Source organism: Oryctolagus cuniculus, chromosome 14 (assembly GCF_051225735.1).
Source record: "Oryctolagus cuniculus isolate XC-2025 breed Fujian yellow rabbit chromosome 14, ASM5122573v1, whole genome shotgun sequence".
In the NCBI taxonomy this organism is placed as follows: domain Eukaryota; kingdom Metazoa; phylum Chordata; class Mammalia; order Lagomorpha; family Leporidae; genus Oryctolagus; species Oryctolagus cuniculus.
The window spans coordinates 83,393,561-83,407,072 of NC_142880.1; the positions used below are offsets into that span (position 1 = coordinate 83,393,561).

General features: G+C 37.9%; 1 long non-coding RNA gene across 1 annotated transcript in view; it reads left to right on the forward strand.

The window, feature by feature from the left end:
* Positions 1-11,528, forward strand: part of LOC149122415 (uncharacterized) — a 67,073-nt gene extending 55,545 nt beyond the window's left edge. The window contains exons 2-3 of the long non-coding RNA XR_016220818.1: positions 7,309-7,458; positions 10,410-11,528. This is a non-coding gene — a long non-coding RNA (uncharacterized LOC149122415). The remainder of the gene's footprint in view (positions 1-7,308; positions 7,459-10,409) is intronic.
* The last annotated feature ends 1,984 nt before the right edge of the window (positions 11,529-13,512 follow it).

The following is a 13,512-nucleotide window of genomic DNA, read 5'->3' on the forward strand; positions in this document are numbered from 1 at the left end:
GTTTTATGATATTTACAACAAATGTGCATGTGTTTGCATATGCAGATTTAACAGCCCTTGAACATGTGCTTGGCCTGGGAGATTGGGACATTATTGAATAATAACTTTGATCGTTATGTTGACAGTGATGAGACATTTTTATTAAAATTGGCTAGGTTCAAACTCTTCTATTAGAGCATTTGTAGTCTTTCTTTTCAGTGTTCCTCGGTGCTTTTAAATAATTTTAAATAATTTGATCATTTAGAATTTGAGAGTGGAAAAAGGATGGAAGGACTTATATGAAAATCAGCACTTGCAACTGGATAAGTTTTAAGCTATTTAGCACAGATATTTGGTGGCACACTGAGGCAGAGATGTCTAAATGAAGAAATATAGGAGTTTATACCTGTGGTATAACTGTGGAATTACACTAGTCACGCCCCTTGCCCCCCAGAGATGGAATGAAAGTCTGAGGGCTAGAATGTTTGTCCCCAATAGAATAGATGTCTATAGATGAGTATTGAACTAGATATTCTACAGCATAAAAGTTCTTAAAGTAAATGGAATATACCTTATGAAGAGATAGCATATAACTGAGCGAGGATTAATTATCACACGTAAAAGGTTTGGTACCCAGTCTAGCGGTTAAGACACCCACATCACTTACTGGAATTACTGGGTTTAGTGAGTGCTCGTGTTTCTGATTCCACCTTCCTACCAATGCAAATGCTGGGAAGCAGTGGTGGTGACTCGAGTAATTGGGTTTCTGCCGCCTGTGTGGAAGATCGGCATTGCGATCCTGGCTCTTGGCTTGGGCCACAGCCAGGAACCCACTGTGGACACTCAATGAGTGACCGAGAAATGACAGCAGTTTGTGCTCTCACTCTCTTTCCATGTCTCAAGTAAGTAAACAAACATTTTCTGAAAGCTACATGATTAATAAACTATAAAACATTTATTAGTAGTTAAGACAGGAAAATGAAAGCAAAGTAATATATGACTTTGTTAGATTTGAAAATAGCAAATATACTGACAATGTCCTGTGTTAGTAAAAGGGTAGGGAATGAAGCATTTATTTACAAAAGTAGGGTGTAAACAAATCCCTACAAGTAGGAAGTTTAGGTCAATGGAATGTATAAACAAAAAACTTTCAAAAGCTATATAGATGTCTGGCAAAATAATCCCACCTCTAGATTAAGCTCCAAAGAGTACTGGACAAGTACAACAATATTAATGATGGTTTTAGAAACAACTAAAATTTCATTTAAAAAATTGAATGCATCATAGAACCTTAATATTATTCCATATGATGTAGCCACTACAAAGAATGATGCACATATGCAGTTGGGAACTGATTCCTGAGAGTTGGAGGGGTGAGGAATATCCAGACCAGGTAATCAACTGGTCTGGCTCTGTCAAGCCAACTGCAGGTGGGACTTGAAATTCCATACATATAAGGGTCGGCTCTGAGGCATAATAGGCTAAGCCTCTGGCTGTGGCCCCAGCATCCAATATGGACACTGGTTCACTTTCTGGGTGCTCCTCTTCCAATCTAGCGCTCTGCTAATGGCCTGGGAAAGCTGTGGAAGATGGCCCAAGTGCTTGGGCCCTTGCACCCATGTGGGAGATCTGAAAGAAGCTCCTGGCTCCTGGGTTCAGATTGGCCCAGCTCTGGCCATTGTGGCCATTTGGGGAGTGAACCAGCAGATGGAAGACCTCTCTCTGTAACTCTACCTCTCAAATAAATAAATAACAAATCTTTTTTAAAAAATAAATTCAATATATATATAGTAGGCTAATCTTTAAGTCGATAATTTTGTATGGCTACAAATGATGTTATGAATATCCAGATGGCCCTTGGTAGAAAAATTTTCCCCGCCTTTCATTGCATGACTCGGGCAATCTTGTGGGCGGAGGGCAGAGGCCGTACTACCTTAGTCAGTTTGCCTTCATAAGGTTGTTTACTTAGTGAACAGCCTTGGAAAAGAAAGCTGGTGTCTTCCTGCAGAGCCAAGGACAGGGTGCTTTCTACCCAGCATACAGGACTCACATTCCTGAAGCTTGGAGTTCTTTAATACATCCAGTGTGTGTGCACGTATTCTCTCTCAGCCGTGCCCTGTAGGAGTGAGGCTTTGGCAACTGGCATAAGGCAATGGTGACACAGCGCTACTGCTACTTGCATCTCTCATCAGTGCAGTGCACTGAATATTTGTCTTCCCTTCCTCCCCCAGTCCACATGTTGCAATCCTAACTCCCAAGGTGCCGGTAAGAGGAAGTGAGAACTTTGGGAGATGTGATGGTTCATTTTAGGTGCCAGCTTGAAAGGATTAAGGGATGCCCAGATAGCTTGTACTGTTGACTGTCTGTGAGGCTGTTTCTGGAAGAGATTAGCATTTGAGTTAGCAGACTGGCTAAAGAGGATCATCCTCACCAGTGAACTATCCAATCCTGGGCCAAGGTAGAACATAAAAGTAGGGAAGGGTGGATTTGCTCTGTTTGAGCTGGAACAGCCACCTTCTCTTCCCTAAGACGTCAGTGGTTCTGGCTCTTGGGCTTCTAGACTCATACTGAACTGTACCGCTGATTCTTTAAGTTTGTGGACAGCAGATCCTTGCACTTCTCCATATCCATTAGCCATGAATCCCTTCCTATAATAAATCTTACCCCCCCTTTAGTTCTGTTTCTCTGAATATCCTTAATTTCCCATTGAATAGTGATTTCTAATTTATTTAACTAGACTCCCATTGATAGTTCCAGTTTTTTATTAGTACAGACAATGCTACCATGAATATTCTTGTGTAGGTGTCTTGGTGGATTAAAAGGCTATGTGCTCAAAAAAAAAAAAAAAACACAAAAAACATCTTCAGGGGCTGGTGTGGTATAGCAGGAAAAGCTGCTGCCTGCAATGCTGGCATCTCACATGGGCGCTGTTTGAGGTCCAGCTGCTCCACTTCTTATCCAGCTTCCTGAATGGCCTGGGAAAAGCAGCAGAGGATGGCCCAAGTACTTGGGCCCCTGCCATCTACATGAGAGACCTGGAACAAGCTCCTGTCTCCTGGCTTTTGCCTGACTGGCCATGGCCATTGTAGGCATCTGGGGAGTGAACTAGCAGATGGAAGATTTTCTCTTTCTCTTTGTCTGTGGGTCTCTCCCTTTCTCTGTGTAACTTTGACTTTCAGATAAATAAATGAATCTTTAAAAAAATTTCAGACTTGAGCTGAAGAATTTTGATCACAGTGATTGGTTGGGGTCAAAGACTTATTTCCATAGTGGTAGGTAAATAAGTAATGAAAGGTGTTTATACACACACACATTCATATAGTATGGTCTTATTCTGGATATATGAATAAATAAAATTCTGTATAGTCAGAAATGTTAGCAAAATGTAACATATGTAACAGAAACATGTTTCTGTTAATTAATAACAGAAATGTTAGCAGCCGTTAATTCTGGGTTATAACTTCTCCTTTGTCATCTTTTGCATATGCTGGTTATTATTTTTTTGCACTGAATGTGTATTACTTTTTCTAATCAGGAAGGCAATGAAACAATTAAGAGGTGAGGCAATCGAAATAAGGTGAAAAAATGATATAGACATAGGACATCAAAAGATGTGAATGAAAAGTTTCATGTCAAAGAAATCAGGCAAAAAGATTTCAGTTAGAATTGTTTCCTGCATCCTTACTATTTCTTGAATTTAGGAAAGGCATGCTTCCCAATAAAGTAGATGTGGGGTGTAGTGAAAAACAGATGCTCATTTATTCTTCTGTTCATTGTGTGTGCTTGTCTTTTTCTTTCCTGTAACCTGTTTCTTGAGTAGCTACTCTGTACCTAGTCCCACTTCAGGTGCTGTGTCAGGTGCACTGTCAGGAACAGAGAAGGTGTGCTTTGCAGTAACTTTTACCTAGAAATTTCTTCCAGTTTACAGATGAGGGAATGCTTTATTTTTTATTTTATTATTCTTTTCATGCTTTTCTTACTCATTACTCCATTTTCTAGAATGTTTGAATTTCTGAAATGATACAGATATAAAATTAAGTCATGGATGTAGCCTCACACTGATTCAATAGATGTCTTAAAGAAAAAAATTACAGGGATTCCTTGACACTTTCACTGCTTATTTTTGAAAAGAATGCATATGTATGCAGTATATGATTGATACAACAGATAGCTAGCAATTTAAATGGAAATTTCTCCTTAGCTAGCAATTTACATAGAAATGCTAAAACACATGGTGACAGCCCGGAACCAGCATATTTTCTGGTTGGCATTCATTGGATTTGGACTCTCAGTCATAGCCTCTGTCATAAAGAGTTATTTCCTACTAACATGCTTTTTTTTGAACCCCCTTTCCCCAGTAGATACAATGACTCCTGGTTTTCAGGGATACATCCTCTGCCTGCTCATTTGGTCTAGATTCTTCTTTATGGATCATATTAATGAGTCCTTCTGACTTCTTTCATAATGTTTCTGACCTAGTACTCTGGAAAGAATATATCCTTCCAGCTCACAGAAATGCTTGATAGGTCAGGAAGCTTTTTTAATTTATTCAAGGGGAGACTTTGAGTTCATACTGGGGCAAGTCGTTAATTTGTTAAGTTTATGGTGAGACTTGGAATGTTAACATTAAGCTTGAGAGAGTGGTTGATGACATTTGGTCATGTTTGGGCTTCCTGAAAGCCTTCAGCTGACTTAAAAAAATAAATCACTACAGACAGACCATTAAATTTTATGAACTATGAATATGCTTAATAGCCCAGTTTAATAACATGCTCTAAGAGTCTCCATGGGCTATTGCTTTTACCTGAGTCTTATGAACACGTTTCAGATACTGCCGACTATCTCAAAGGTGACTATTCCACAAGGTGATGCTGTGCCTGCCACGTTTTTAAAGCATTTGACCCCCTGCTAAGGTGAGGTGAAAAGCTTTGGCACGTTATTGAGAATACTGGTGAATTCTAACAAAAAGTTTTGGTTCTGGTAAGGTAGTTAAAAATCACTTCTGACTCCAAACAGGTTATGGTCTATGAAAATGATGATTAAAAGTGTTAGTTTTTGTACAGTATTTTTTAAAAAGCAACTCTAGTTTTCTCTAGAAAACAATGACTTACCTCCTAATGGTTTTTATATTATGCATAAGATGACATAGGTTTTTATTTTTACAAAATCTCTGAGATCTGGAATAAGACAGTGATGTAGAGTTTCACTAGTTTTGGACATAGTGTTGAAAATCTTAGCCAAACAATTAAGAGAAAACAATTATGTAAGAGGAAGAAATAAGACATCCATATAGGAAAGGAGAAGCCAAATTGTCCATTTTAAGATGATACAATTATAGATATAATGCATACACACACACATACAAAACCTAAAAGCTCCACCAAAAGACTGCTAGAACTAATAGACAAACTCAGAAAATTTGTTGGATACAAAATCAACATATACCAGTGATGAACTTGCTGAAAAAAAATTCAAGAAAAATCAGGAAAGCAATCTAATTAAAAGTACCTTTAAAAAAATCTAGGAATAAATTTAACCAAGGAAGTGAATACTCTGTACAATGGAAATTATAAAACACTGATGAAAGAAATGGAAGAGAACACATACACACAAAACGCATCCAGTATTCATAGACTGGACGAACTAGTATTGTTAAAATGCCAATAATACTCAGTGATCTACAGATTCATTGTAATCTCCATCATTAGACCAATGCCATTCTTCATGTGAATAGAAAACATATCCTAAAATCCATATGAAACCACAAAAAACACAAACAGCAAAAGCAATCCTGAAAAAATAAAACAAAGACAGAGGTATCTCAGTACTTGACTTCAAAGCACACTGTATACAAAAGAATATGATACTGGCTTAACAACTGACACACACAGCAATGACACTTGTAGTCCACTGACTGCAACAAAGGCAGCAGCAACACGCACTGGTGAAAGTACTCTCTCTTCAATCAGTGGTGCTGGGAACATAGATATCCATATGCAGAAGAGTGAAGCTCGACCTCACATCTCCATATGAAAAACAGTTCAAACTGGATCGAAGACTTAAATGTAATATCTGAAATGATGAAATGATTAAAAGAAAACATGGCAGATGCTTTAAGACATCAGCATGGGTAACTGGATAAAACCCCAAAGCACAGGCAACAAAAGAAGCGACAAACTAAGTTTGATTATATTTAAGTAAGAAGTTTCTGCACAGTAAGGGAAAGAGGGTGAACAGCCAACCTATGGAACAGAAGAAAATAGTTTCAAGCAATTAATCTTAAAAAGCCTTGCTATCTAAACTATGAGAAACAAAAAGCTCAACAAAAAATATAGAATACTTAAAAATAGGTAAATGATCTGAACAGACATTTCTCAAAATGCATGCAAATGGCTAATAGGCATATGCAAAACATGCTCAACATTACTAATCATCATGGAAATGCAAATAAAAACCATAAGATATCATCTCACTCCAAATAGAATGGTTATAATCGAAAATGCAGAAAACAAAGAAAATAGCACCTGCTGACAAGGATGTAGAAAAAGAACTCATACAGTTTTGATGCAAATGTAAAGTAATATAGCCATTATAGAAAACTATGCTGGGTCCTCAAACAACCACAAATAGAACTACCAAATGATCCAACTATCCCACAACTGGATATATAGCCATAGAAGAGGAAGTCATTACATCAAAGACATACTTGCAATTCCATGTTAATTGCAGCACTATTCACAGTAACCAAGATATGGCATCAACCAAAGTTCCACTGATGGATGGATGGATAAAGAACACATGGTATACATACAAAATAAAATGTCATCCAGCCATAAAGAAGAATGAAAGTGTATTTGCTGCAGCATGGTAGAAATGTATGATATTATGTTAATTGAAGTAAGCCAGCACGCAAAACCACATGGTACATTTCTGGAAATTCTAGAAGTTAACTTTCTAGAGATAAAGAGTAGAATATTGGTCATTAGAGAAAAGGAAGTGTAGTGAGGAGGAGGCATAGAGACATTAGAAATCAAGCATCAAAATACAGTTATGTACAACGAATTTTTAGTGTTATACCAGCACAATTGGGTAACAATAGCCTACAATAATTTAATATGTACCTCAAAATAACTAAAAGAGCCCAAAGCTTCCCAACACAAAGAAGTGATAAATATTTGAGCAGACAGAAATGCTAATTATCCTGGTTTGATCATTAAACATTATTTACATGTATCAAATTATGATACTGATCCCCATGTATATGTACAAATATTATATTAATTAAAAAATGGATGAGTCTATTAGCAATTTATAATTTTAAACCATCAGGAACGAAGCCATGCCAAGCTGCTTCTGGAGAGAAGCACTTCTCTGAAGAATTGGATGGAAGCCATCACTTCACATGGCCTTCAATTTGGGGCAGAAAAGTCCTGGAAGTGATCACTCAGACACAGTTGATTCTTCATGGTCCTCTTGTCGGTGAGTGGTGCCTGTTGATTTCTTCCCTGTAGCATGACAATCCAGGATACCTGGCACACTCCTTTACTGTACTTATTTTGGTGTTTCTTCTAGAAGATTTGGTTTCTGAACTTAAGCTATGACAAAGGCTTTTAGGTGAAACAAAATGTGTTTTTTCAGATGTCCTTTTGTATGATATGATTAAATGGCTCTGGTTAATTTGCTATTATAACTCACAGTATTAGAGTGAGGGGAGTGGAGTTCTAGGTTCTTCAATCATGAAAAATTGCTTTTATAAAGACTAAATCACTAAATTCCCTAGAATTAGAACATTTTTAGGACTATGAAGGTATTTAGAAATCTTCAAGCTTTAATTTACCCCACAAATTATACCAGGAATACTAACCAGTGTTGTAACATTAGAGAAAAAAAAGTTTTATACTCATTTAATGTTATTAGCCTTTTATTTGGTTATGAGTTTGTTTCTTTGTAGCTGAAAGATATGTGATTATTAGAACATGTTTATGTTAATTGATTTTACTTGTATATAATTAATTTTGGAAGGCTGAATTTTTCTTTTGATATGACTCTTGCAAAGAAAATAAAGCTTATCTTATGGAAAAGTTACTTCTCAAGGCAACTATCCCACCAGTTTGAGTAAACTTGGAAGATTCTGCATAGAGACTGGTTATACAGTCTACAAAGAAGAATCTAGTATTTTATTCAAGGTATTTCTTTACATTTTTTAATTGGTAAGAAATCCAGCTAAATAACCTCACAAGCTTTATTCTGGCTCAAAAATAAAATACAAGTTCAGATTACTTGTTGAATCTAAAAACTGAGTATGTTTAGACTACTCTTAATTAGCATTTGTTAGAAACACACTACCCAAATTCATGTATTGCTGATATTTTTGAGCAGAGGAACCATATCCTAGTCCTAATAATTTTATTTTTTTTTTAAATATTTTATTTATTTGAAAGAGTTACAGAGAGAGAGAGAGAGAGAGAGAGAGAGAGATATCTTCCATCTGCTGGTTCTCTCCCCAGGAGGCCACAGCGGCTGGAGCTGAGCTGATCTGAAGCCAGGAGCTAAGGAGCTGCTTCTGGGTTTCCCACATGGGTGCAGGAGCCCAAGGACTTGGGCCATTCTCCTCTGCCTTCCCAGACACATTAGCAGGGAGCTGAATCGGCAGTGGAGCAGCTGGAACTCGAACTGGTGCCCATATGGGCTGCTGGTGCTGCAGGCTGGGGCTTTAACTCGCTGTGCCAAAGTGCCTGCCCCTAGTCCTAATAGTTTAAAAACTTAATTTTAGTTCTGCTTTTAAAAATTTTTTCTTTTTCTATCCAAGTTCCAAAGTTTGTTATTTGCTATTCAAGTGACAGTTTTAGCAGAATGTGAAGTTTTGTTCTTATAATAGCATGGAGCCATTTTAAAAATACGTTTAGTTTCCTGTTGGCATTTATTTGACAATGGGAGACCATTGTTGGACTGCAGGCTCACATCTGTCTAAGTTACCTTCTAATTAACCTGGCATATTCTTTCAGATGTATAATTTTCAGTATACCATTGGTCTTCCAACTTTTAAATTGTGCCTGCATCAGCGAAATATTTTGAAAATGTCTCTCTGTAATATGTGTAAATTCTTTATTTGGACTGCATTCATATGATTAAATATTAAGAAAATATGATTTCTAATTTCTGTGATAAAATATAAGTAGAAATTATATTATTTTAAAACCTGTTCTCTGGGTATAAACCCACTTAGGAAACAACAGTCTTATATTTCTGCTTTTTTTTAAGAGGGGGAGAGAGGCAGGGTATGGGTGTAGGAGGAAGGGAGCCAGGGGTGAGAGAGAGAGAGAGAGAGAGAGAGAGAACACGCTAGCTCTGGCTACCATCCACTGGTTCACTCTCCAGATGCCTATGGAGGCACAGGCTGAACTCAACCAGAGCCAGGAGCCTAGAAGTCCACCTAGATTTCCCACAGGGACCCATCTCCTGTAGCCATCACCTGCAGCTCCCAGGGAGTGCATTAGTAGGAAGGCAGAATTGCAAGTGGAGCTGGGATGGAAGCCACGGACTTGAGCATGGGATATGGCCATCGCAGCCACAGCTTAGCTAGGCCAAATGCATACCCGCCTGATCCTTACAGCTTTGACTGCTCTAGTAGTTCTTTGGGATACATCACATTTCCATGATCTCAACACTGGGGAATGGCAACACCCTCCGAGAGGAGAGTCTGAAGGCAGATGCCTGAACTGTAGTTTGGAAAAGCCCTGTTGGTGATCCTGACCCAATTGCCCTAGCCAGCCCGTCACATGCCAATGGTGACTGGTAATAAGAACACAGCCTTAAAATCTCTTACCAAGGCCACAAAATGGCATGATTTGCCTTTTTCATTTTTTTCCATGCAGATTGTATTTGGATTGATGTGATAACAAAATAGTAAGGCAGGATTGTGAAACAAATATAGGGATACTACAGAACATCTGTGGAAAAATGGAATTAAAAATGATTAGTTTATTTGGTGCAAAAATTTTTAAAATGCGTATATAGGTTTTTTTCATAATACCTATGTATTTCCTATGAACTTTTCGAAGATCCTGCATGTCTATGGCTTTCAAACAGTTTTTGTACCAAACATATATTTTAATTCAATTTTCCATGAATCTTTTTTGAAGAGCCCTCATATGTGGGATCATATTGAACAAAATACAAATGATTTTAAAAAAAAATTGTATGTGCTTATTGTGTGCATCATGTTTTGAACTATATTTAATGGAGTAATTAAATCTAGCTAATTAAAATATGCATTACCTTATATAGTTAATATTTTATAGTGATAACATTTAACTTCCTGTTTGAAATTTTACAAGAATACAATGTATGATCACTAACTATAGTGATCATGCTTTGTACAATATGTCAATCTTTTTCCTCACTTCTAACATATATTTATTTACTTATAGTGACAGAGAATACAAGAGAAAGCCAGCAAGCAGACAAAAAGAATGACAGAGAGCTCCCATCCACTAGTTCAATCCCCACATGTTTGCAGCATCTAAACCAAAGCTGGCAGGACCCTGATCCTGGTCTTCTATGTGGGGAGCAGGACCCAACTGTTTGAGCCGTCACCTACTGCCATGGTATGCATTAGCAGGAAGCTGGGATTGGGAGTCAAGCTCAGACCCAGGCACTGGTGTGGGATGCAAGGCTGTAAGCCAGTTGTCTTAATTGCTAGCTGTAATTTTGTATCTATTGGCCAACATCTCCTTGCCTTCAGCTACCCCAGTTTCTGGAATCCACCATTCTACTCTTCTAAGAAACCAACGTTTTAGATTGCACATGTAAGTGAGATCATGCAGTATATGTCTTTCTATTCTTGGCTTACTTCACTTATAATAAGATCATTCAGTTCCATCTATGCTGTTTCAAGTGACAAGATTTCCTTCTTTCTTATGGCTGCAGAGTGTCCCAGTGTGTACATATTTTTTTTAATCCATTCATCCACTGATGAACACTGAGGCTAATTCCATATCTTAGATATAGTGAATAATGATGCAATAAACATGAGAGTGTAGAGATCTCTTTGACAACTGATTTCATTTGCCTTAAACTTATACCAAGTAGTAGCATTGTTAGATTATATGGTAGTTCTATTTTTAAGCTTTTGAGAAATACCATACATTTTTCCATATTGGTTGTACTAATTTATATTCCCCCCAACAAATGTGCAAGAGTTTCCCTTTTTCCACATGCTTGCTAACAATTGCTATTGTCTTTTTGATAGCAGCCATTTCAATAGCAGTGAAGTAATATTGTGGTTTCAATTTGCATTTCTCTGATGATTAGTGATGTCAAGCATTTTCATGGTAATAAGAACATGGTAATAAGAGATATTGACCATTTGTATATCTTACTTTGAGAATAATCTCTGATTTGAGGAATTTTACAGGGAAAATCATTTTGTGATGTGAATAATTTTTTTATATGTATTTATAATTTTGTATACACTTGGCCTAAGGAAGTTCAGTGGCATAGAAACTGTTAGATGATGGCAGTGATACAATTGCCGGAGGCCCTAAGTCTTTTATAGTATGTGTAAAATGACTAATTAAAGCTGATATCCAGATATTTGAAATTGTTTTGGGACATAGTCTATTGTTAAAGGTGAAGTGCAGGACCACAGACTGAGTAAGGTACGAAGAAAAGAGTTTGATTTTGGCTCACAATTGTGGTCCAAGGTCAAGGGGCTGTGTCCGGTGATGGTCTTCTTGCAGGCAAGGTCCTGAGGCAGCAAATCATCACATGATGAGAGACAGGGAGCATACATCTGTGTCTCCTGAATATCTCTTCTTCTGAAACCACCAGTATCCATCCTGGGGCTCCATCCTCATGACTCTAACTGATCCTCACCCAGTCCCAAAGGCCTGCCTCTAAACACTGCCGTGGATTAAGTTTTCAGTTTGTTATTATTTCACGGTGAGGATTAAACTCTAACATGAGTTACATAGGGCATAGACCAAACCACCCATTTTTGTTGAAGTCTACTAAGCTGAGGTATTAAAAATATCCCAAGTCTTTGCTGCTTTTCTTGACTGTCATCAAGCAATCTTGAGCCATGTATCTGAGAGCATATTCAACAATAATCTCAAGAGGAAGCCCTTAAACAGGAGACCTGAGCTCACGTGGGTTTGGAAACTGCTGACTACTTGTTCTTTTGGAGTCATCACGCCCTGAAGACCAGGTGGAGTTGTGCAGCCAGGAGCACTTTCCAACTAAGTATAACCTCCTGTTTCCTAAATTTCTTTGGCAGGAATCCCTTATTCATAGAAAATTCTTTAACTTGCAGTAAAATGGGTGTTCTCTGGAACATGTTTTGGGAGGTACTGGTATAAATTATACAGGTACTAGAGTTCAAGGTCCTCGGTAGCAATGTTAGAGAGCTAGAGATGGCTGGGAGAAGAGGAGTCCACAGTCACATACTCCACTGTTGGTGGTCTGAAGGGCTTGCTAAGGGGATCCTCCTGGTAAATGCTTGGGTCTGTTAATAACTGAGTTTTAGCCCCACAGAGAAAAACAGCCAGCTGGTAGACTGGACAGGGCACTAGACCAGAGATGGGCCCAGTGTTTTTGCCAGAGCCTCCTTCTTCCCCTGGGCTCCCCTACATTTTTACTGAGTGAAGAGAACTGGGTGGAACATTTTTTTCTACAGTGGAGAGACCACAGGGCTCTATCAATGAAGGAAAAGGACAGAAAGTGGAGAAAGATTGGGTAGAGAGAAAGCCTTGAGCTCCCCCTAGAGGTAAATATCTGATCGTCGCTACTGTGGCAGGAAACTTGAAAATAATGTTTTAGATTTGCATATGACAAAGATTATTTAAAGTTTCATTTAAGAATCACCTTAATGCTTTATTAAAAAATAAGAGTAGTCATCTTTTAATATTAATGCTTATTTGAATTTAGATATCATTTTACAAATTAAATTGTGCTTCCCATTAAGACAATATTTTGAAAGTCTCATTGTAAAGTTTGTGTGTTTTTTTTTTTTTCCAAATGTATGCATGGAGTTTTGTCGTTCTGTAGTTGAAATATTAAGAAAGTCTAATTTCACTACAGCGACTGCAATATTTATCACCAGCTACTCCTACGTAAGGGTATGAACTAGAGCAAATCTGCATTCTGTTTTTGGTAGGACACAGGCACACAGGGCTGGCATATATGACCCAGTTTGTAAATATACTATATATAAGGTACTATGTCTGGAGAAAATTCTTTAGTTTCTCAAGGCCTCAGGCTTTTTTGTTAATAATAAGAGGTTACAATACCCCAAGTTGGCCTCATTGGATCAATTGTGTTAAAGGAAAGACAATCCCGTGCAGGAGCAAACCGAGGCACATTTAAACCCAAGTGTGTGGGAAAGGAGGCCAGGGCTAGGCAACATCACCATGCAATAGCACACCTTCAAGACTCAATTTCTCAGAGATTTAGGAGGTGACAATATTATTTTTTTCATGAAAACAAAGGTAGCCGTGCTTGGGAGCAAATCCACAAGATGTGATGTCTTGACAA